The sequence below is a fragment of the Lygodium microphyllum genome, chromosome 6 (assembly GCF_053477565.2).
Source record: "Lygodium microphyllum isolate KBCC chromosome 6, Lygodium_microphyllum_v1.1.10, whole genome shotgun sequence".
NCBI classification, from domain to species: domain Eukaryota; kingdom Viridiplantae; phylum Streptophyta; class Polypodiopsida; order Schizaeales; family Lygodiaceae; genus Lygodium; species Lygodium microphyllum.
Genome location: NC_141140.1, coordinates 70,386,537 through 70,409,615, shown reverse-complemented (window position 1 = coordinate 70,409,615; position 23,079 = coordinate 70,386,537). Strand labels below are relative to the sequence as shown.

The following is a 23,079-nucleotide window of genomic DNA, read 5'->3' as shown; positions in this document are numbered from 1 at the left end:
GGAAATGGCTCTATCCAATGTGACTCCACGGTGTAGCTTGTAAGGTGTCTGGTAGGGTGGCTATATCTTTGCTAGGTTGGTAGTGTCAGTAAGGTCGGCTTTGCAAAAGAAGTCTATCACTCATCTGTGTGTGTCCCTTTGGGTGAGATGGCCTCCTGTCTCGCAGTAGTGCAGATTGACGCCTCTCGAGCTCCAGGAGGAAAAGACACAGGCATCTCTGGTCCTCGTACTCCATGATGCGATGAAGGGGTCTAAATCCATCACGGAAGAGGCAGTGGTACTGTCCTCGTATGTCATAGTATATTGTGCATCTGCATATGTAGTGCTCCTCCGTTTGAGGCTCTCGACCACAAAGCTGGCAAGTCCTATCCTTTGCTAGGGTATTTGTCCATCTTCTTGTCTCCATTTGAAGCCTATGTGAGGAGGTGCAAATTTGTCCGATAGCAACCCGTACACTATGGGAGAGATGGGTGTCCATATATGCTGGCCGAATAGTGAAGCCATCATAAGAGAGACAAGAAATGACTCCTATAGAACTCCATCCTCTATCCTAAAGGGAGTGGTGGATGGATTCATGTCCTTGCTGTCTCAATCCTCAAGATATCAGCTCTGATCACCTGGTTCAACTCCGATTGGCTGAGAGAAAGTGTAGGGTAGTCAAGGCTATAATCCAAAGGTGGAAGACAGTCAATATCCAAACCATGTAGGCTAATCCAAATAGTCATATGTGAAAACCAATAGTTCTTCTCGCCTCTTGCTGCTAGTTGTCTAGATGAGGTTAGTGCCAATCTAGAGTATCTATGGCGTGTAAGTTCCCATAGTCTGTGCCAAAAGGTCACTGCCTTGAAGAGTGCCTTCGTAACTATAGGTGTTGCCCCTAGCTCTACTCTGACAATGGGATGTGGGATGGAGGGCTTACTCCTAATCATACATACTATCATCACGATTAGTGGCCTTTCCTTGCTATCCCAACCATCATAATAATCCCTCTCTACTCCAATCTGATCAGTGAGTGGGCTAAGATGCCTATGGTACAAGCTACAACCCCATACCTCTGCTCCATATAGTAATGACTAGGGTGTCAAACAAGAGTTTGGTGCGGGGCTCTTGGAACTTTATGTGAGCACATTGACTCTCGAGTGCCCCTAGTGCTGCGTATCCATGTGCCAGGCGTGCCTTTGATGCCCCTCAACGAAAAACATGGGCCAGAGAAGGTGACTCCCAAATAGACATATTACCTCACATGCTCCAGTATGTCTTCCCCAAATGTTAACTGGTACATAGATCTAGTCACCCATGCTGCTGAAGTATTGAAAACCATGGTCTTGGTCTTCCCAAGGTTCATTGTGAGGTCTTTATCTCTATAGAAGATGTGCAAAGCATCTAGATGGCACTGCAATCCCTCCGGTGAATTTGAAATGAGAATAGTATCATTTGCATATAGTAATATCGGTACAACACCCCTACCAGGCTGACTCCAGCTCCTCCTCCTCCTGGGTCTATGTAATCAGACACTTCATCTATGTATAGACCAAACAATGTGGGTGAAAGTGGACATCCTTGTTTCACTCCTATGGTACTGTCAATCCTCTCTAATAGCCCCCCAGGTGCTCATACATGACCTGTCATTGCCTCATATAATGCATAGACACCCCATCGTATACCCTCTGGTACTCCAATGTCCTGCAATCTCTGCATGATGCGTGTACGAGGCACTATATCAAAGCTTTGCGAAAGTCTACAAAGCAACAATAGATCCTCTTGTCTCGGGTTCGACCCTCCTTAATAATGGCTCTAAGTGTGAGAATATGGTCCAGCATGGTATATCCTCGTCTGAAACCTGTCTGTCCTTGTGCTCTCTTGCCTTGCATTTCAGCCCACTCACTGAGTTCATGTTTCAATATAGATCCATATATCTTGGTCAAAGTATGATCGATCATGATAGTCTTGTAGTTGCTAGGAATCAGGGGATCACCACTTTTAAATAGCGGAATTATAGTATTGTCCAACCAACTCATAGGAAAACCTTCATATACTGCTCTATTGAACATATGTGCTAATATGGGTGCTAAAGTGTCACAAGCATGTGAGAAATGTTCCGCTACTGGTCCATCTTCATCCTGTGCCCTCCCATTTTGTAATCTACAAATTGCATCCCTAGCCATTTTCCACGTAAAGAATGACCACTGTGTTGGCCTACAAGCTTGTGGGGGATTGCATAGGTGGCTGTCCTGGCAAGTCATACAACTGTCTCCCATAGTTAAGCCAAGCATTTGGTGATGTAATTTGTATGGGTGGACTGTCTTTCATGAAACATCTTCCATGCGCTTTTGCTATCCCGCCCCAAAAATAGCTAATATATCTTTTCTTCTGCTTTCGCTAAGTTGTCTCGTTTCTTCTTCCGCACAAGGTGTTTGAAAAACGCCTTTGCTTGGCGATGTGTCTGAGTTGTTGGGGGTAAAGGCGCCTCCGCCGTGCCGCCCCGTGTATTACTACACTGACAGTACCTGCCACTGCACACTGCAGGTGGCGGGCGCCCGTCACGCCACTTTATTGCCCGCCCGTCACGTCACTTTATTCTTTATTCTTTTAGTGACAGTTTGAATAAAGGAAGGCCCGGTCACACATTGTGACTGTTGGAGTTCCCATTTCTTGTCTCTCTCTTTCTTGCTCTTGCTCTCCCGCCATAGCTCGCGTGCAAGCTTCGATCCTTCTCACCTTTCAATTGGTATCAGAGCTTGGCATTCTCTTGCTCAAGCTCGACTCGGTGCTTCCCGACCTTCGCATCGACTCGCTTCACGCATTGGATCTCCATCCCGGTAGCCATATCCGATCTCCCCGAGCTCCCGTCACTCTCCGGCTTCCCGAGCACCTTCCCAGCCTATTGAGGCACCTTCAAGGCATTGATACTGAGGTATTTGATCATTCTTTCAGGGTTTTATTTCAGTCTACAGGTTGCAAACAGCAAGGGCAGCCATGGCTTCAAACCCTTGAAGCTTATTCCCCTCATATTGTGCCTTACACCTATCAAGGCTCAAAGAGGCTTGTCATAGGCCTTTGATAGGCCCTTCTTGAGTCCCCCATTACCCCCTTTTCAGCCCATGTGGAGCAGCAGCAAGTTCAGCACCAACAGGGCAGATTGCATCATTTTTTTCCAGGCTGTGAGCACTCATCTACTTCAGCTCCACACTTGGCCATTGCTTCTTGCTCTCTACCTTGATCAAGAGGGCTATAGACTTCATGTTTGATGTCATTCAAGCTTTGGGCATTGGTCTTGATCATTCGGGGCTGATTTCTTCAGATTTGGGACTGTCATAAACTGTCATAACAGGCTGAAAACAGGGCAGCACCATTGGCATTAGCATTTGTTGCTTATACTCCATTCCGGTTGTGCTATTTGATGCCCGTATGCGGTCTACATGATGCCTAGTGCCTTGGGAATGTATGCACATGATTATGCCATGATTTTGGCTTGAAATATTGGCTGATTTGGGACTGTTATTTACTATTATACAGTGCTGGAAACAGGGCAGCACCCCTGACACTGACATTTGTTGCTTATGCCTCATTCCATTGGAGCTATTTGATGCCCGTATGCGGTCTACTTCCTACCCGGATGGATTGGGGATGTATGCATTTGGTTTGACCATGATTTTGGCTTGAATTCGGGGCTAAAATCTACTGTTTAGAACAGTAAATACATGCTGGAATAACAGTGGGCTGAAGGTACTTTATATCCTTTGGCACTTACCTACCGATACCGGATGTATGCTTTGAGCTTTGGCATGATGTCTCTGACATTTGGGGACTACTTTGAGCATATGTATGAGATTATGGGATGCTTTTGAGCTTCGCATTAGCTCCGTCTTCACTGGCATTTGGACTGACTTGGCATGCTCGTGGACCGTCTATGCCTCATGTCTCTGCTTGACAGTTAGGCTTTTGCATTACATGCTTTGGTTCGTGACATATGCTATTTGGTTCGTGTATGCCATACCGACATTTGGAGCTTGGATTTGGATGTATTTGAGCATTCCCGGCTTACTTGATCACTGATCTTGGTTGCTATTTGGATGTCATTGAGTTGACCGAGAGCTTATTTGGGCTTATGTATTGCTTCATGGTTAATACGACCGGTGCTTCATGTATGTCATGCTCTCTTGGATGCGCTTGATGCATTGACAGGGTCACTTATCACTGGTGCTTTCTCTTGGGTTGTTTGAGCTTCTGAGCTCGCTTTGTACGCCTTTTGTGCCAGTGGGAGCATTTTACATGCTTGCTTGACCTTTGACAGTTGCATGCTATTGGAGCACTTACATGTATTTGGAGCAGTTTATGTCTTGAGCAGCTACATACGCATTGAGACTTTGGGATCATACTCCGATCTTTATGGATATGCATTGATGTACTCTTGGTTCACAGGATGCTTATGAGCTGAGTCTCATATTTGGATCTTTCTCTTTGAGCAGACACCTATTTGTGTCAGGTTTTGGCAGTTACAGGAACACTTTGCCTAGAGTGTCTGGGGGTGTGCCTTTCACTGGCAGATGTTATTTTGACATGCTTCGGTGTTGAGCTCATGTTCTTTTCACTGTCATTGGCCTTGCTTATGTCCGTTTCATGCCGGCTTTGGACCTAGCATTGTTTGCTTGACATTGGATCCTATTTTGGGACAGTTTGCTCTCTAGACTGCATACTTGCAATTTATTACAGCAAGCAGTTATTGGTGGACTGAGGTGTACTTTTCATGCTGAAATATCTTGATTTGGTGTACCGCACCTAGTACTAAGTGGGCAGCAACTTTTGGCACACTTTGCTCGCCCTTTGGACCCCATTTTGGTCATTTTTGGGCAGTTTCTGCAGTAAAACAGCAAGCAGTTTTGGACTGTTTGGGCATTTCCAGCCTGCATAATGGCGTCATCTTCGCATGATAGTGCCATCTTTAACATTACAAAGTTGGATGGTACCAACTACTCTTACTGGAAGAGTCAAATATGGCAGGTTTTGGTGCAGAAATCTCAGATTAAGCCACTTCGGTTGAGTGGGGAGCAGCTTGAAACTATGGACAATGACGACTGGCTTGAACTTGATAAGCTATGCAAGTCCACGATTGTATTGTCTCTCACTGAACAGGTACATTATAATGTATTTGAGGAAGCACAGAGTGCATGGGATCTATGGAATAAGATCAAGAATCTTTATGATAAGAAAAGTCCGGCGAGTCAGATGTACTGGTTGAAGCAGCTTATGGATCTGCGCATGAAGGATAATGCGACTATGTCTGCTCACTTGAGCCAGTTCCATGCTGTACTGAAGAACTTGACTTCGCAGGATATCACCTTTGGAGAGGAAGTAACTCCTCTTTTCTTACTTGGGACTCTGAATGAGTCATGGGATGTATTCCGCACTGCCCTATGTGCCTCTAGTGCTACTCTAAAATTGGCAGATGTTGAGAGTGCTCTTCTTCAGGAAGAGGTGAATCGCAAAAACTTGGATGCCTCTCGTGGTAGTCATGCTTTGACAGTTAGAGGCAGGAATGACAGGACTGATCGTGGTAATAATTGTGGCCGTGACTCGCAGAAGGGTCGGTCTAAATCTCGTGGCAAGTCGCGTAGTAAGTCGCGTGGGCGCAATGCAAATGTCACTTGTCATCATTGTGGGAAAAAGGGCCATATTAGACCACAGTGTCATGAGTTGCGCAATGAGAAGCGCAAGGATAAGGGGAAAGATAAAGTGCAGGAGAAGTCCTCTGATCGCAACATAGTACCTGCGAAGTCCAGCGTCAAGATTGAGGAAATTAATGTCACGCAGACTGAGGAGTCCGATGGTGGTGATGAGTTTATACTTGCAGCTAGTTCTTCTGATGCTTCACACTTGACTGAGACATCTAGTATGTATGCACAGTGCTGGTTATTGGATTCCGGAGCATCCTTCCATGTGACGCCTTACCGTGAGTGGTTCCACTCTTACCGCACTATATCTGGTTCAGTCAGACTTGGAGATGACAGGTCTCTTGACATTGTGGGCATGGGTGATATTCAGTTGCAGTTTTCCACTTGCAGTTCATTTTTACTTAGGGATGTACGTCATGTACCTGCGCTTACGCGCAGTCTTATGTCTGCAGGACAGCTGGATGATGTAGGATTTCATGTATGTTTTGGGGATTCTGCCTGGAAGATTACTCGTGGCAGACTTGTGTTTGCTAGAGGCGCCAAGGCTGGCAGCCTCTATCCTCTTGTTGTATCTGGGTCCTCAGTTGACCATGTTTTGGCAGTGGGTTCTATCCCACATGTATCACTTTGGCATGCTCGTTTAGGGCACATGTCTTTGAAGGGAATGAAAATGTTATCTGGTTTGCAGTATCTTCCGCCTTTGGACTATGCACGTTTTGACTCGTGTGATCATTGTCTTTATGGTAAGCAGAATAGGTCTACGCATAAGAAATCGGGTAGGCCACGCATGAGTGAGCCCTTGGCATTGGTGCATTCCGATGTTTGTGGACTTATGCCTTGCATGTCTATGGGTGGTGCGAAGTACTTTGTTACCTTCATTGATGATTTTTCTAGGAAAGTGTGGGCTTATCCCATAAAGCAAAAGTCCGATGTCTTGGCAGTCTTTCAGCGATGGCTTGCTCTTGTTGAGAACCAGACTGGGTATAGGCTGAAATGCCGTAGGACTGACAATGGGGGAGAATATGTCTCGCATGCTTTTGAGAAGTTTTGTGATGACAGGGGTATTAAGCGTCAGTTGACCGCCCCTTACACCCCACCCCAGAATGGTTTGGCTGAGCGCATGAACAGGACTATTCAGGAGCGTGTGCGCTCTATGCTTAGCCATGCAGGCCTACCCCTTTTTGGGCTGAGGCAGTTAGTACGGCAGTGCATGTCATAAACCGATCGCCTTCCAGTGGATTGGATTTCCAGGTTGCAGAGGAAGTTTGGGCTGGTAAGCCACCCTCTTATGCGCATCTCCGTGTCTTTGGATGTGAGGCATTCTGCCATGTGCCCAAGGACCCGTGTATTACTACACTGACAGTACCCGCCACTGCACACTGCAGGTGGCGGGCGCCCGTCACGTCACTTTATTGCCCGCCCGTCACGTCACTTTATTCTTTATTCTTTTAGTGACAGTTTGAATAAAGGAAGGCCCTGTCACACATTGTGACTGTTGGAGTTCCCATTTCTTGTCTCTCTCTTTCTTGCTCTTGCTCTCCCGCCATAGCTCGCGTGCAAGCTTCGATCCTTCTCACCTTTCATGAGTGCCTAGCTTCACTTCCCTCTGTAAGCGAGCTTGGGTGACTCTACACTCATCATCATACTAGCTATTTTGGGGAGCAGTAGATCGTGGGGGTCTACATCGGGGCAAGGTGTGTGGGAATGCATACATGGTTGATCCATGTATGGCCTCCGCTAAATCCCTTGTAAATTCTTCCAACGATCTACTGAAGTCCAATGTATGTAAATTGGTTTGCAGAGAACCACTCTAGATGTGTGAGGTGTCTTCTGTAAAGTAGTATTTGGGATGTTTAGGGAGGCATGGTGTTTCATGTTTCATATATACACAAGAAAACATGAGTGTCAAAATAGCATGATCTGTTGCTATGCCAATTGGTCTCTTAGATATCTTAAAAGTTTTGGATGTCTGGTATCGATGCTGGTGAGCCTATCAAGTAGTCCACAGTACTTGCCCCTCCTTTGTGATTCCAACATGTCAAATTGTCAGATCTTGGTTATTGTGGCAGACCATTAAAGATGGCTAGTCCATGTGCACTTTCCAAAGTCAATAGGTGTGTCCCATAGGTACTCACTTCTTTATCCTGGGCTCTCTTGCGTAGGCCTATTTCATCTATGTCGATCTCTTTGAACATGGCATTATCATGCCTATAAAAGTCACTTTGTCTATCTCTAGTGCGTGCATTGAAATCTCCTACAGATAATATGTCCCCAATGCTAGCATATCTCATGATATCCTCATAAAGTACATCAAAGGGAGATCCATCTCGTGTGGCATAGGTAGAATTTGCAGGAGGAAAGTAGCATATTGTGATGAATATATCCCGTGGTCTTCGTGCATGTATCCTAATCCATAAATATTGTGCATCATTATCTCTTTTCATTACTTGCACTATCCCTTTGAGGTCTTCTCGGTATAGAATGGCCACACCTCCAGAACCCCTAGTGCTTCCTGGTTTTCTGGCTGCTGGACGAAATGCACTTTCCCACCTGTATCCCCGCATGTCTGGTAGTCGACTGCCTTTACATTGGTGTGTTTCTGTGTACATTGCTATATCTATGTTTTGGAAGCTATATTCAAAGTAACTAGCATCCAAGTGTAGGGCTCCATTACAATTTCATATTGACCTCCGAAGTGTCTCGTAGGCCTTGTACCGTCATGAAGTCCTTTTGTCAGTGATGATGACTTGTTCATCCCTATAAACAACCCACTTTTCCTCTTTGCGAGCCTCCAATACCTTGGGCATGTGTTCTTTGCAATGCGCTATTTGTGTTGGGGTAAGGTCCTCATCCAAATAAATCTTCTCACCCTTGAGGGCTCTCCTCTTGGAGAGGAAGGCCTTTTTTTTCTCTATGTCTCCAAAGCGAAGAATTAGAGCCTTGGACTTAAGAGTCCTCTTTCCCCACTCTCCAAGCACTGACGATAGGTACGTCTGAAGCCCGAATTTTGTCAGCAAGTGTCTTAGCATCTTCCTGTGGGTTGCTCTTCTCCTCCCATCCTACTACTCTTACATGTAAAATCCTAGCCCATCTCCTAGCCTCTTCTTCCAAGGTAGCATTCATTACTTCAGTTTTGTTCACTGATGTTTTCTTATTCTTTTTACTACCTCAATCCATGGGTTGGCTTCTTCTATCCGCTTCTGTGTTGTCTTTGCCACTTTTGCCCATGAGTGAACCTCCCTTTCACATGCCTTCAAAGCCTCTTTCTCTTTTTGTAATTCTTCTTGCTCGTTCATTTCTTTTTTCTTAAATGTATTCAATTCTTCCCTTAGTTCTAAGATTTCAGATTTGTAGGCATCTACAACTTTCAGCATTTCAGTTTACAGCGTCTGCATTTTGGACAACATTTGTGCTTGTAAGTCATTCTTAATCTTTATTTGCATGTCTTGCATTTCTGCCCTTTGAGTTACCATAAGTTCGGCTTTGATCTGCTCTCGTATTTCTTTCTCCAATTCTCGTCTCATAATTCGTAGTTCAAAGCGAATCATGAGATGAATTTCTTTGTATTTCTTTTCATTCATGGTGGGTGAGGCCTTTCCATGCATGTCAGATGCTGGGGAGACAGCCCAATCACGAACCCTATGGCCATACGTCTTGTACCGTGTGTTCTTAGAAGGGGTGTTGAACATTGCTTCCATGGACGGTTGTGTTAGTTCTTGATCAGATTTGTCTCCCAGATATTCATTTTCCACGGTTTGATGCTTGCATTTGTCTACATTATCTATCTCTCACACATAGTGTGCAAAGCTACTTGACTTGTACTTTGTATTGTCAAATCATAGCAATTTCTGTGATTCGTGCAAATTTTCAGGGTTTCCCTAATCCCTCACTAAATTTTTGTAAGCCCATTAATCTTTTACGAGCCCAAATGCCATCATATTATTTACAGTCATTGCAAAAATACAGATTGTAGCCCCAATCAGTGCATTACTGCATACTCCAGGACATGATCAAAATCAAAGTCAATGCATCATTGCCTAGTCCACAAGCTAGTGCATCAATACATTCACCCAAGTCTGCATTCATGTCATTTTGAGTACATTCGTGTCATATCAATTTGATTACGTCTGCAATCTTAGTACATTGGCATCTGGGTTTGTGTCAGTACATTACTGCATACAATATGCCTGCATCAATGCATTCAGTACATCTCTGCAACACTATAGTGCTAATGACAGGTCTGCCTCATGCCAGGTACATTCTTGCTCACGACAAGTCTGCCGAGAGAGAGGAGGGAGGGAGAGACAGTGTGTGTGTGTGCACATTGGGCAATGGAGATGGGTGAACATGTGGTAGGAGTGTGATACAATTAAAAAGAAAAAGAAAAAAAAAACGTCATTTTTTGGTCAATAGGCCTGAAACGGCCGTTTCAAATAGGGAACGATAGGGGGAACGGCAAGGAACGGCCTTGGGAATGGCGGGGAATGTTCCTTGGCTGTTTCACCTCCTCGGAGGGTTTGGAACGCATTAAGCTGTTCCTACAGGCTGGAACGACCGTTCCTTGTTTCTATGCTACCAAGTCCTGCAAAGGCGGATGGAATCAACTCTCTCTCTCTCTCTCTCTATAGATATAATATATATATATATATATATATATATATATATATATATATATTATATCTAGATATATATATTTGAAGGGCTTTGTAGTTTTGATAGATTTAACATGAAGTGAGGGTTTTAAATTAGTTATTGTCATATTGAGTATTTGTGTCCCAAATGCGAGAGTAATAAAGGGATGGTCACACCTAGGACCTTCAAAAAACAACCAGACTATTCTTACCATTACTAGGTGTTGATGAAAAAGGAAAATGGCTAAGGTATGGGTGACACAAATATAGCAAAGATGTAAAGCAAGCAAGACAAGCAAGCAAGTTAGGGAGAACTGCCTTGGAGATTGCCATGTGTAATGCTACGAATATGGTGGATCTAGAGTCGATGACTCCAAAAGACTTAAAAGGGATAAATACGCACAGATGTATGTTTACATGAAAAGAATGCCAATACATGGGATAATGCAAAGGGAGATGGAAGATGTCATGCTCATGCAAAATGCAATGCAATGGTGCCACTTAGACAGTGCCCTCGCAAGGGAATTGTTCACTTGTCCAAGTGCCCTTTTACAATCATGTCATTCTAATAGTGCGGATGAAGTTATAGATGTCGATAAGTACAATATAAAAGAATAAATGAATGAATAATGTCAAAAAACTTAAGCATAATCACTATCACTATCAAGAAAAGTAGCCGCCTCCCCTCAAATTGGAAGGGAAAGCAAGAGAAAAGCACCCTTTTCTCGTCAATCTTAAGAAGTAGGGGAGGGTGTACCCAAGCCAAGATCTTGGGTAAACGGCACTGAAGAATCGTCGGATTGACCACTTTGGTCAAAATGTCTGCAAAATTGTCTGATGAAGGCACAAACTCTAGGCGGATAGTATCTAGCTCAACCTACTCTTTGGAAAAGTGGAAGTGGATCTCCACATGTTGCGTCCGTGGTGTGATGATCGGATTGCCCGCAAGGGCAATGGCACCATGGTTGTCGCAGTAGACAATGGTGGGAGAGTCACAAGGGAAGTGAAGTGCCACCAGTAAGATTCTCAGGTAGATGGTCTTGGTGGTGCGATTGAAGAGAGTCCTATACTCGGTCTCGGCCATGGAAGTCGCCATCGTCTCTCGCTTATGGTTGGACCAAGAAATGGGAACCGTGCCCAAGGTGAAAAGGTAGCCGCCATGGGAACGTCGGGTGTCAGGATCTACCCAATCAGAATCAGTATACCCCTGCAAACATAAATCAGAACCATAAGTGAGGTCAAGAATAAGTACAACGTAAATAACGCAACACACAAAGACACGCAATTCAATGTGACATTTTAGGTGTGTGAAATACTGATTGAGTAAGCTAAGTTTGGCCTAGTATGAATTAACCAAAGAAGTTTCTCTACAACAGACCTACAAGTGGAGAGTAGGATCGAGAGGCGTGGCCACACTGGCCGTGTTTGGTTTGTAGTGAACTGTTCCATGAGCAAAAGTGTGCACTTTTGTTGTGACACATAAATACAATCCCCAGATCGAACTACCTCTATCTCCAAGAAGCAAGATAACAAACCGAGGTTTGTCACCTCTAGCACTAAGCTTTGCCTTGATTTCTGCTATGGCAGCAGAATTTGAGCTTAAGTCATCGACGTACAGTAGGATGTAGCTGATCCTCTCAGTAGTAGATTGAACATACAAGTTCAGGTCATAAGGGGTAGAATGGTATCGTGAGTTTCTAAGAACTTGTCCATCCCATGGAACCAAGATAACGGTGCTTGCTTTAGTCCATAAAGAGCTTTTTGCAAGTGAAAGACCTTATCCCTTGGGTTCGCAAAACGAAATCTTGGTGGTTGCTCCACATAGACTTCCTCCTCTAGATAACCATTCAGGAAGGCACTCTTGACATCCATTTGATGTATCGGCCAACTGTGGTGGGTGGCTAGCACAAGTAATAACCGAAAAGATATCAACTGCACAATAGGTGTGAAGGTCTCTTCATAATCAATACCATGCTTTTGTCGAAACCCTTGCACGACAAGGTGAGCCTTGTACTTGTCTAAAGTCCTATCAGCCTTTAGCTTGGTCCTAAAAATCCACTTCGTTTCGATGACTTTTTTGTGGCTCGGATGATCCGCCAATGTCCAAGTCTCATTTCGGTCGATACTCTCTAGCTCCTCCATGGCAACTTGCCATTGAGGGTGTTGAAGAGCCTCTTGCTATGTATCCGGCTCAAAATGTGCTATGTAATCAACTGTAAAAAGCGATGTAAATGATGCCTAAGGTGTAAGTTAGACAAATCTTCTAGGTCCTTCCGGAGTGGAATCCGGTGGTAAGATCCGCGAATTACGCATGGTTTGCTAGTACCAGCGAGGTGACAGGTCTCGCGGAGGGGGCTTGGAAGCTGAAGAATTTGCAAGTAGGTTAGGAGCGGGTAGTCGATCAGGCTCAGGAGACACGATCTCCGATGATATGGAAGGAGGAATCCGATCGGAATCCGGTGTAGAGGATTACATGATATCCCTCTCGTCAAAGATAACATCCCTCCTTGTTTGTTCAAGGATCAAGCAAATGGTAGACTTTCGCTTCGGAGGAATATCCGACAAAGATAAGGAGATCAGCTCAGGGAGTGAGCTTTCCTATTTTATCGTTAGGCGTATGTATGTATTCATGACACCCGAAGACGACTTTGAAGTGGGATATGACAAGCTGAGTGCCAAAGAATGCCTCGTATGAGGTCTTCTGAGAAAGAGTTACAGTTGGGCACCGGTTGAGAATGTACACTGCAGTGTTAGCAGCCTCAACCCAAAGGCGCTTAGGGAGCTTTGCCATGAATAGTATAGAGCGTGCCATTTCCATGATTGTTCGGTTTTGATGCTCTACGACTCCATTTTGAGAGGGGGAGTTGGTAGAGGTGAGCTGGCGAGAGATGCCATGCTATTGTAGAAACTTGGAAAACTCATGGGAGATAAACTCACCACCTCTATCACTCCTTGATGCAACCAACATTCTATCACTCCTTGATACAACCAACATGACAGTCTGTTTGGTCATGAATCAGTAGCATCCAAGCAGAGAAATATGTGAAAGCATTGGACTTATGCTTGAGGAAGTACATCCACATGTATCTCGAATGATCATCTACTATAAAAAAGAAGTACAATGCGCCGTTCAAGGTAGCAGTGGATGTGGGTCCACAAAGATCAACATGAATCAATCTAAGAGGTGTTCAACTTTATGTGAAGATTGCTGAAGAAATGGGTATGGTGTTGCTTCGTGAGTTGACATGCTCTACAGATATCTCAAGCTAGCTTCAGGTGAGGCAGGCCCTCAACCATCTTACAGCAAGACAACTCATAAAGAGATTCATAGCTAAGCTGCTCTAGGTGGAAATGCCAAAGACGCTTATTATTTGTAGGCTCCCGAGATGCGGCTAATGCCTGGAAGCTATGGAACACGGAGCCCTCGGCTATCGGCCCGGTAAGAAAATGGGTCATGGTATAGGCCACTATGCCTCATCGTGAGCAATCACTAAACCAGTTTGAGAGTCAAGGACCTCGACTGTGGTCCCCGTGAAGAAAATTGCTCGCCTCAACCGGCAAAGTTGTTGAATAGATAACAAGTTCACCCCAAGCTGAGGGACATAGTATACATTGTCTTGCGAAGCCAGATCCGAACGCTTGTTAGTGTGGCAAAATTGATGCAACCTTGAGCTTGGATCTTGACTGAGGAGTTGTTTCCTACACGCACTTGGTCGGCTGTAGGGGCTTGGATACGGAAGATGTCCTCTATAGGAGTCATGTGATGTGTAGCTCCATTGTCCACAATCCAAACATGTGCTTATGTGTTCGACGGTGATGAGTGGGCCTCTGCGGTAACCGTCGGGAGGCAACTCACAGATGTGGATGAGACTCGCATCAGATGTCTATACGGAGACGATGTGGGCCTCTACAGACCAGCCAGACAAGCCCTTTGGAGTTGAGAACGTTGTTGATTGAGATGGTTGACCGGTGGTAGTGTAGGTCTGACCTTTCCACTGCCCCTTGCCATTACCCTATCTCCCCTGAGGGGTTTAATCGATTGAGGGGTGGGGGTCTGTTACTTGGGTTTTGATGCTGTGTCTCTCGCCTTTGATCTACACTCATCGTCAAAATGGCCAATCTTTTGACAATGTTGACAATACCTATTCTTCTTATGTACATTTTGCCACCTGGGTTCGAGTTGAGATTGGGAGTTTCCTTGTGATTCCGCTACTTGTTTTTGATTTTGATTTGAAGCTTGATTTGGTTTATCCTTCCCTTGTTGCCCCTTCTAAGAATGAGCAACAAGAGCCCCCGTTGAGGGAAATTTAATATGAAACTAATTGAATGACTGTGGATAACGCAATAACTGACATTGAAATTTATAGAAAATGGGTAAATTGGATAGAGAAACCACTTAATGCACAAAATTGAAGTATTTACATGGCAGCTTGTTAAGAAACAATGTGACCTAACCGTCTGAGGACTTAGGAGCGCCTGTAGTGGAGAATTCGGCAAGGAGACGTTGAGACTCAGCCAACTTGACTTTTAAGTCATCCTGGCGAGAGATTTTGAAGTTTTGAAGCTCATGATGAAGATTTATTCGACGGGTCCTATCCCAACCTGCATAGCGGTCAATCAAGTGTACCGACGCTCTAATGCTAAGTCAAAATGCCGAAGCTGAGAATGGAACTTATGCAATAAGCCTTGCATCAGCTCGACAATAGTGGAGGCATTCCTAGCCTTCCATGAGCGGATGACCTCGTATAGAATAAGTGCGGGATTGGATTGGGGTTCCAATCCCTGCACAAGATCTCACAGGTTTTGTGAGTCAAGGATATGTCTCATCAAGTTCGACCAAGTTGTAAAGATTGATCCATTAAAACAAGTCTTGTCATTGAATGCATGCTTGGTGGAAGGTGAGGTAGAATCATGAGGTGTAGAGAATGTGGGGTAAGATGGATATGGAGGATAAGATGGTGGTGGTGGTGGTGCTGGAAGTATCTGATAAGGAGGAGGAGGGGGAAGAGCCGAATAGGAAGAAATAGGTTGTGAGTATCCAACGAGTGTCCATTGATGTGGAGGCACTGGAACATGAATGTTTCCATAAGGTGCCGATGGAGGTAGAGGCATTGGGACACGTAAGCCCTATCCAAATGTTGGCTAGGACACAACAAATGACCAGAGGGTCCACTAGGTAATGCCATGGAGGCAAACTGTGGCACCAACTGATTCACACTTGGGAGATTATGGGGGAAATACCTAGGTTGCAATGATTCCGAAAGTGTGTGAGGATAAGGTGGAATACCACTCGACTGAGGAAGAGATGAGGTTCTCATGGCTGTGCCTAATTTGAAGAACCTCTCGGTGTGGTGAATGAAAACACATGTGATCCTATATGAGAGGCAACATACAGTGCACTTAATGGAGGTTGAAAGGATGTGGTAGTGGAATAAGAGGATGGAACATAATGTGGATTCCTTTTGCCCATTAAATGTATTAAATTGAAGTAATGATGATGAAGATGCAACTATTTCATTTTGACATTTGAAAACAAAATTGTTTAAAGGAAAAGAAGAGAAAGGAGCACTCATATTTTCTTGTTTCAACTGCTTACCTATTCTTCAATTCATAAAGAAATATTTGTCTTCCTCATTACTCATAAACCAAAATTTGTTTTGCATACGTCATTCATTATGAAAATCATCCATATTAATTGGAGAAGGGGAATCATCATTAAGAGAATCTGAAATGGTAAGACATAACCTGGCACTAGACAGAATAAGTATGAAGGCAATGGAGTGTACTTTATGCCAGTTTTCACTTGTGAATGGCTAGTCCTAAGTGGAGATTCCGCCCTTCTTGCATGGTCAATAGATCGGTACACTAAATCTAAAGGGCGAAATTCAGACTTACCTTCTATTTGGTGCTGGGCTCTATGCATCAAAATGAGATCGTACTCAGCTGCAGTGATCTCGTGGAACTCCATGGTAGTCCAACCGGTCATGTCGGGAGCTTGTGAAGCAAGCTATGAGGCCCACTCTGACTCCTTTCTCGATGGATTTAGCTCGGATGTGAGAAGTGTAGTGTTCGAAGTCAGCTGTCCTTTGTAAAATATTACATGGCATTGCGAACAGAATCTGAGAAAGAGATAGAGAGTACACAGCAGATAAGAGGAGAATCAGTAAATTTTTTAACTCCAAACAACTGATACAAAGATGGCTCTGTCCACCCGTGCGCTTCCACTGTGTGAAGCTTAGATGGCGATCTAGACAGAAGATAGGTGAAGAGCTTAAGGCTAGCTGGAACAACAATTCTGACTGAGTGAAAGATGAGTGAGAGATGGCTGCGAAGGGGTTTAGCTTTTATAGCCCGCGAAGGTCGTTAGGTCGGCCTGCTGACCGACCTACCATATGAGCCTCCACTAGTCGGACAGGGAATATTCCAAGGAATATTCCCTTTACCATCGGGCCGGAGGCGCTGCCCCTGGGACCCCCCAGCTAGGGGCCGCTTCCGCGGCCCCCGGACCCCACAATAGGGGCCCCTTTTAACTCCCTTACACTGCAACTCGATGCAATGCGCCTCGAGTTGCTACCAGCTTAACCACTCTGTCTAACCCAAAGATTAGACCCACAATGGTCACCTTTTTGCCATCCGGTCACATAGACCTCATCTGATATACAAGTCAGGACTCAACCAATGTCCGGGCTCTTATTTGGCTTCTCCTCATAATGGGGACCTTACAACTTTGAGCACCATGGATCATTGGTAGCACCTAATGAGGGTGGGGCATTGATCATATCTAACATCCTTTTGTTGTTTATGCTTCTTGTGTAGAGCTTTTAGATCAAGGCCTAGGTTTCTCTCAGAGAACTTGGCTTTGATACCATGTGAAGAAATACCCTAACACAGAGACACATAACATTGTACGACAAAAGCATAGATTGATAGAAGAACACAGTTAGGGTTAGGGTAACTCAGAGACAATAATGAATACATAGAATGAATGAAATGATATGACTATTGAATATACAATGCTCATGTAGCAAACATACTATGCAATGAATGATTACTGTACCTCAAAGTCCTATATCTCAAGGATCAGGCATGGATAATGAGCTAGAGAGTGTGTTGTACCCTAAATGGATCCTGAACCGCAGTAAGGTAGCCTCTCGATGTCGAACACCAGCAAACGCAGCCAAGGAAAGCTGGATGTGATGTAGATGGCAGTTGAGAGAGAGAGAGAGAGAGAGAGAGAGAGAGAGAGAGAGAGAGAGAGAGAGAGAGAGAGAGAGAGAGAGAGAGAGAGAGAGAGAGAGAGAGAGAGAACTTTAACCGCATGGCCCGTTTGGGTGTGACTTCGATTGCGGATGCTACCCTTGCTACTCGCAATGTCCTTGCATCATTTCGGACTGCTAGGAGACTTTTCAGGATCCCGCGCGGATACCGTGATTTATGGGGGAAGCTTTCCTTGGAACTTCAGGGTAGGCAACCCTTTCCTGCCCTGGCTATGGATCGCCCTTGGCAGGACTGGGACCTTGCAGGCCGGTTGAGTCTGGAAAAGGCCTGTACTAATCAGGTGTATCATCTTCTCATTAAAGATCACCAATGGTTGGGTGTGAAAGTTAATACTGTTTGGGGCCTGCGGAAATCACTGTCATGGTGGCAGGCAACGCTGATGGAGGGATGGCAGAATAAGACACCTTTCAAATGCAAGGTCTTTCTGTGGCGGGTAATGATTGGTGGTCTTCCTCTTGCCTCGGCCCTTTCCAAGCGTCGAATCTCGAATGGCACTTGCTTCTTCTGCACCACTTCGGCGGAATCGGCCCGACATCGTTTTCTTTCTTACCCGCTCGCCAAGAATATCTGGTCACTCTTGTCACAAATCTGGCACGCGGTGGTGGGGTCCTCACTGACTCCTTTCGATTGGGTTTTTGTGCGCCCGAAGTATCCCACACCGCCACCGTTACATATGAAGATCTTATTCCATTTTTTCAGATACTGGGGATGCTGGCACATTTGGACCACCCGAAATGCTTTTCTCTTTGATTCGGCTTCTAATGTACCGCGACATATTGCAAGGCTTAAAGGGCTCTTGCATTGGCAGCTTGATCTCATCAGGCACTCTGACTTGCTCCCTCGGGAGGATTTGTATTCCTGGCATTTGGCAATTGCCTCTGGGTCCTTGCCATGATTGGTGTAACTTTTTAGTACCCTAGTCCGGGGATTTCCCACATGTTGGCCTACGGCCCTCGTGCCTCTTGTACTCGTGTAATCATGTAATCTTGTACTTTTTTCGTAATTAATACAATTACCTTTTACGAAAAAAAAAAAGAGAGAGAGAGAACGCAGGTGAGGAGAGAGAGAGACTAAAAACACTAGCTACAGGAGAGAAAACAACAAACGTAGGTTGCAGGAGAGAGAGAGACTAAAAACGCAAGAAAAACCAGCAGTAGTTGTTAGCATGCTGAAATCAGCTCCGAATAGTGTGTGGTAGGTTGAATATAGGCGCTAGACTGCTATAGACAACAATGGCCAGCTTGGACCGAGATGTCCTCCACGTCCGGGGTGTGGGCAGCAAGCTGAAATACTTGAAATCTGCAAAAACGAGATTAAGACTGAATGGAAGGCATCATACTTATTTATAGAAAGTTCGGGCCATTTCAAGTGGGTTTGTGTTTATGGGATACAGACACTCTTTAGGAACACATTTCTTTTTAAATAAACAAGGTTTCTTTCTTAATTAAGTATGTTTTCGGACTGTTTAAGTGAAGCTAATGCATTTTTAGCTTAGCACGATATACTTCTCATTGACTTAGATTTTGCAGCTATAGCAAAAATCAAGACAAAGCTTTGTGCTACATTTGAGATGATCGGCTTAGGTTTTGTTGTCTTAGTTCTTGGGAATGGAGATAGTTTGATCCAAGGAAAGTATCTTTTTGTCGTAGTAGAAATACACCCTACAACTAGTGGAATAACATTAAACTGATCAGACATGGTTAGTGTCTACGTCTCTTGATCCCACTATCCATTTGGATAAGGATCAAGCTAATCTCTCCTGTATAAGATCTCTCTCTGACATGATGGTAATGAATCTCAGTATGTTCCATGCAAGCATGGAATGTAGGATTTTGTGCTACTCCAATAGCATTTTGACTATTTGAGGGAATGGGTGTAGGACCTTCTAATAAAATCTGTAGATCAGCTAATAATCTGTGTAGCCATCTACATTCTATCGTTGCTGTGAAGGCTGCCTTGTGTTGTGCTAAGAAATGCACTTAACCACTTAAACAGTCCCAAAACATGCTTATTTTAGGCTTATTTTAGCCAAAACCCTAAAACGGTAAGCGGATTGAGAAAGTTAAGTGGGAGAGGATCTAGAACCCTAATTTTCTATAAATTGGCAACCAGCCCTTCATTCTTTCACAATCTCGTTTTTCTAGGTTTCAGGTGTTACCAGCTTGTTGCCCACACCCCGGTCATGGAGGACATCTCAGCCGTTGCTGTCTATGTTCCCTACAGTCTGGCACCTGTTTCCAGTCCTCCACACCCTGATTGCTGTTGTTTCTGCCTGGCGACTGACTGCTATTCATTTGCACTGTTGTCGTACAGTCTGACACGCCAGCAAACTGCTGCGTTTGCGGGCTTCAGCTACCGCCCTGACAATTTTCTCTCTCCTGTCTCCAATCGATGCAGTCTTTCTCTCTCCTGCAGGCTGTCCTGTATGCGTTTTCAGTTTTTCTCTCCTGTAGGCTCCGTTTTTAGTCTTTCTCTCTCCATAGGTTGTCCTGCTTGCGTTTTCAGTCTTTCTCTCTTGCAGGCTCCGTTTTTAGTCTTTCACTCTCCTGCAAAGCTCTGTTTTTAGTCTTTCTCTCTCCTGTAGGCTCTGTTTTTAGTCTTTCTCTCTCCTCACTACTGTCTGCATCAGATCCAGCTTCTCACTGCCGCGTTTGCTGGTGTTCGACATCCAAAGGTTGCCTTGCTAGGATTCGGGATCCGTTCGGAGTACGACTCACTCTCCAACTCATTATCCCTGCCTTGATCCTAGAGATACAAGAGTTTGAGGTTTAGCATTCATTCACTGCATAGTGTGTTTATTGCATGAGCATCGTATTATTAGTAGTCATATCATTTCATTTATTCACTGTGTTCATTGTCTCTGAGTTACTCTAACCCTAACCCTAACTGTGTTCTTTTTATTAGTCTATGCTTTGTCGTATGGTTTCTGTTTATGTTTCTGTGTTAGGGTATTTTTCTTTACATGGTATTAGAGCTTGGTACTCTTTGAGAAGCCTAGGCCTTTGATCTGAAAGCTCTTCGCAAGAAGCAAGAACAACAGTAGGTTCAAATGACTTCGAACACAACAATACCAATTCGGTCTCCAGATTAGTCTATGCTGAGAACCAAGCGAGAGTGGGCTGATCAGCTTGCTCCACAAAGTTCTGACATGGTGGGAGAAACATCTGAGTACATGGAAGAAAAGATAGGCAAGCTGACCTCTGAGGAATATAAACTGATCATAGCTATTGACAAAAGAAGATTGAGGATCTTGATCGAAGGATTGCCCTTCAAGAAAAGCTTCTAAACGAAGGTATGTATGGATTTCACTCTTCAGATATTGCGCGTAAGTCTGATGATGTTGGAGGGCCGTCGAGACCTCCATCAGGGATGGGCCCCCCTCTTAGAGAGCAAGATCCAGAGTATGTTCCATTTTTTCAGACTCTTCCGTTCTCTCCTGTGCAAGGTACTTTTGATTCGTCTTTTGTGCCTTCTTCTTTTACCTCTTCTGTTTTGCAATATACTGGTAGAGATCATGTGGAGGAAAGAGTCCAGTCTGTTGACTACGAAAAAGATTCTCTAGAGGACCAATTCTTGTATATTAACACATGTCGCAGGGATTATAAGAAAAAGCCAGGTGACTCTTCTTCTGTCCTTCCTTCTTTTCCGTCTACTTCACATAATCAAAATGAATTTGGTGTTCCTTTCACTTCATTACATGGTGTATCATCATCTTCAGAGTTTCATTTTCAGTCTTTAAATGATAAAAATGAACAAAAAGAATCTCCACCTCATACACCTCACTTTCAAAACCCACCTATCCCACCACATTCTTCCGTTGCTTCACCACTTCCATTTACACCATTTATATTTCCATTTCAGATACCTCATGTCGCACCGTACATCACACCGGGGGGTTATGGAAACATAGGCACATCCTTTAGGACCTCATCCTTCCCTCAGCCGGGTGGTGTTCCACCTACCTCATACACACTTTCGGGATCATTGCAGCTTGGGTATTCCACTAAGTCTCTCGCGAGTGTGGATCAGTTGTCTCCACAGTTTGCCTCCATGGCATTGCCTAGTGGACCTTCTGGTCATAATGTTGTGTCCTAGCCTTACTTTGGACAAGGCTACTGTGTTCCAATGCCTCCACCTATACTGACACCTTATGGAAACATTCATGTTCCAGTGCCTCCGTATCAATTGGCACTCATTGGACGCTCATAGCCTACTTCTGTCTACCCACCTCTTCCCCCTCCTTCTTACTCTTATCAGACACTCTTACCTCCACCATCTTTGCCACTATCATCTTACTCCACCCACCCGACACCTCATGGTTCTAGCTCATCTTCTGCCAAGAATGCATTTAATGATAAGACTCGTTTTAACGGGTTAAACTTTACTACTTGGTCAAATTTGATAAGACATGTCATTGATTCACAGAACCTATGGGATCTAATGCAGGGATTGGAATCCCAACCCGATCCCGCATTTGTTCCATATGGGGTCGTCCGCTCATGGAAGGCTAGGAATGCCTCAGCTATTGTCGAGCTGATGCATGGCTTATTGCTAGAGTTTCATTCTCAGCTTCAGCATTTTGACTTAGCGTCAGAGCGATGGGCACACTTGATTGACTGCTATGCGGCTCGAGATAGGATCCGTCGTATTAATCTTGACGATGAGCTTCAACTTTTCAAAATCATTGACCAAGATGACTTGAAAGTCAAGTTGGCTGAGTATCGGCGTCTTCTCGCTGAATTCTCCACTACAGGGAGTCCCAAGTCCTCTGACGATCAGGTCACATTGTTCCTAAATAAACTCCCCAAGAAACACTTCAATTTTGTGGAAGGAATAGTTTCAAAGCCTACCATGCCTACATTCTATGAATTTGAGTGTCAGCTGTTGTGTTACGCATGGTTGTTCGATCAGTTTCATATGAATTCCTCTTCAGAGGGAGCTTTTCTTACTCATTCTTAGAAAGGGCAACAAGGGAAGGGCAAACCAAACCAAACCTCCACTCAAAATCAAAATCAAACTCAAAAGCTAAATCAATCTGGGGATTCTCTAAGAAACTCCCAGTCACAACTCAAACCTGGGTGGCAGAATATACCTAAAAAGAATAGGTATTGTCAACATTGTCAAAAGGCTGGCCATTTTGACGATGAGTGTTGATCAAAAGCACTAGGCACAGCACCAAAACCTAAGTCTCAGATCCCGCCCCTCAGTCAGGCAACCCCCAACAGGGGAGGCAGGGTGATGGCAAGGGGCAGTTTAAAGGTCAGACTCACATTGCCACTGCATAGTCATCTCAGTCGACAACATTCTCAACTCCAGAGGGCTTGTCTGACTGGTCTGCAGAGATCCATATCGTCTCCATAGAGACATTAGATGCGAGTCTCGTCCACATCTGTGAGTTGTCTCTCGACGAGGTTACTGCAGAGGTCTACTCGTTACAGCCAAGCAGTTCAGCTCCAGTTTGGATTGTGGAGAGTGGAGCTATATATTACATGACTTCT

General features: G+C 44.6%; 1 protein-coding gene across 7 annotated transcripts in view; it reads left to right on the top strand.

Annotated features, from left to right (window-relative positions):
* Positions 1–23,079, top strand: part of LOC148034664 (uncharacterized) — a 131,150-nt gene that overhangs the window by 6,476 nt on the left and 101,595 nt on the right. The window lies entirely within an intron of this gene.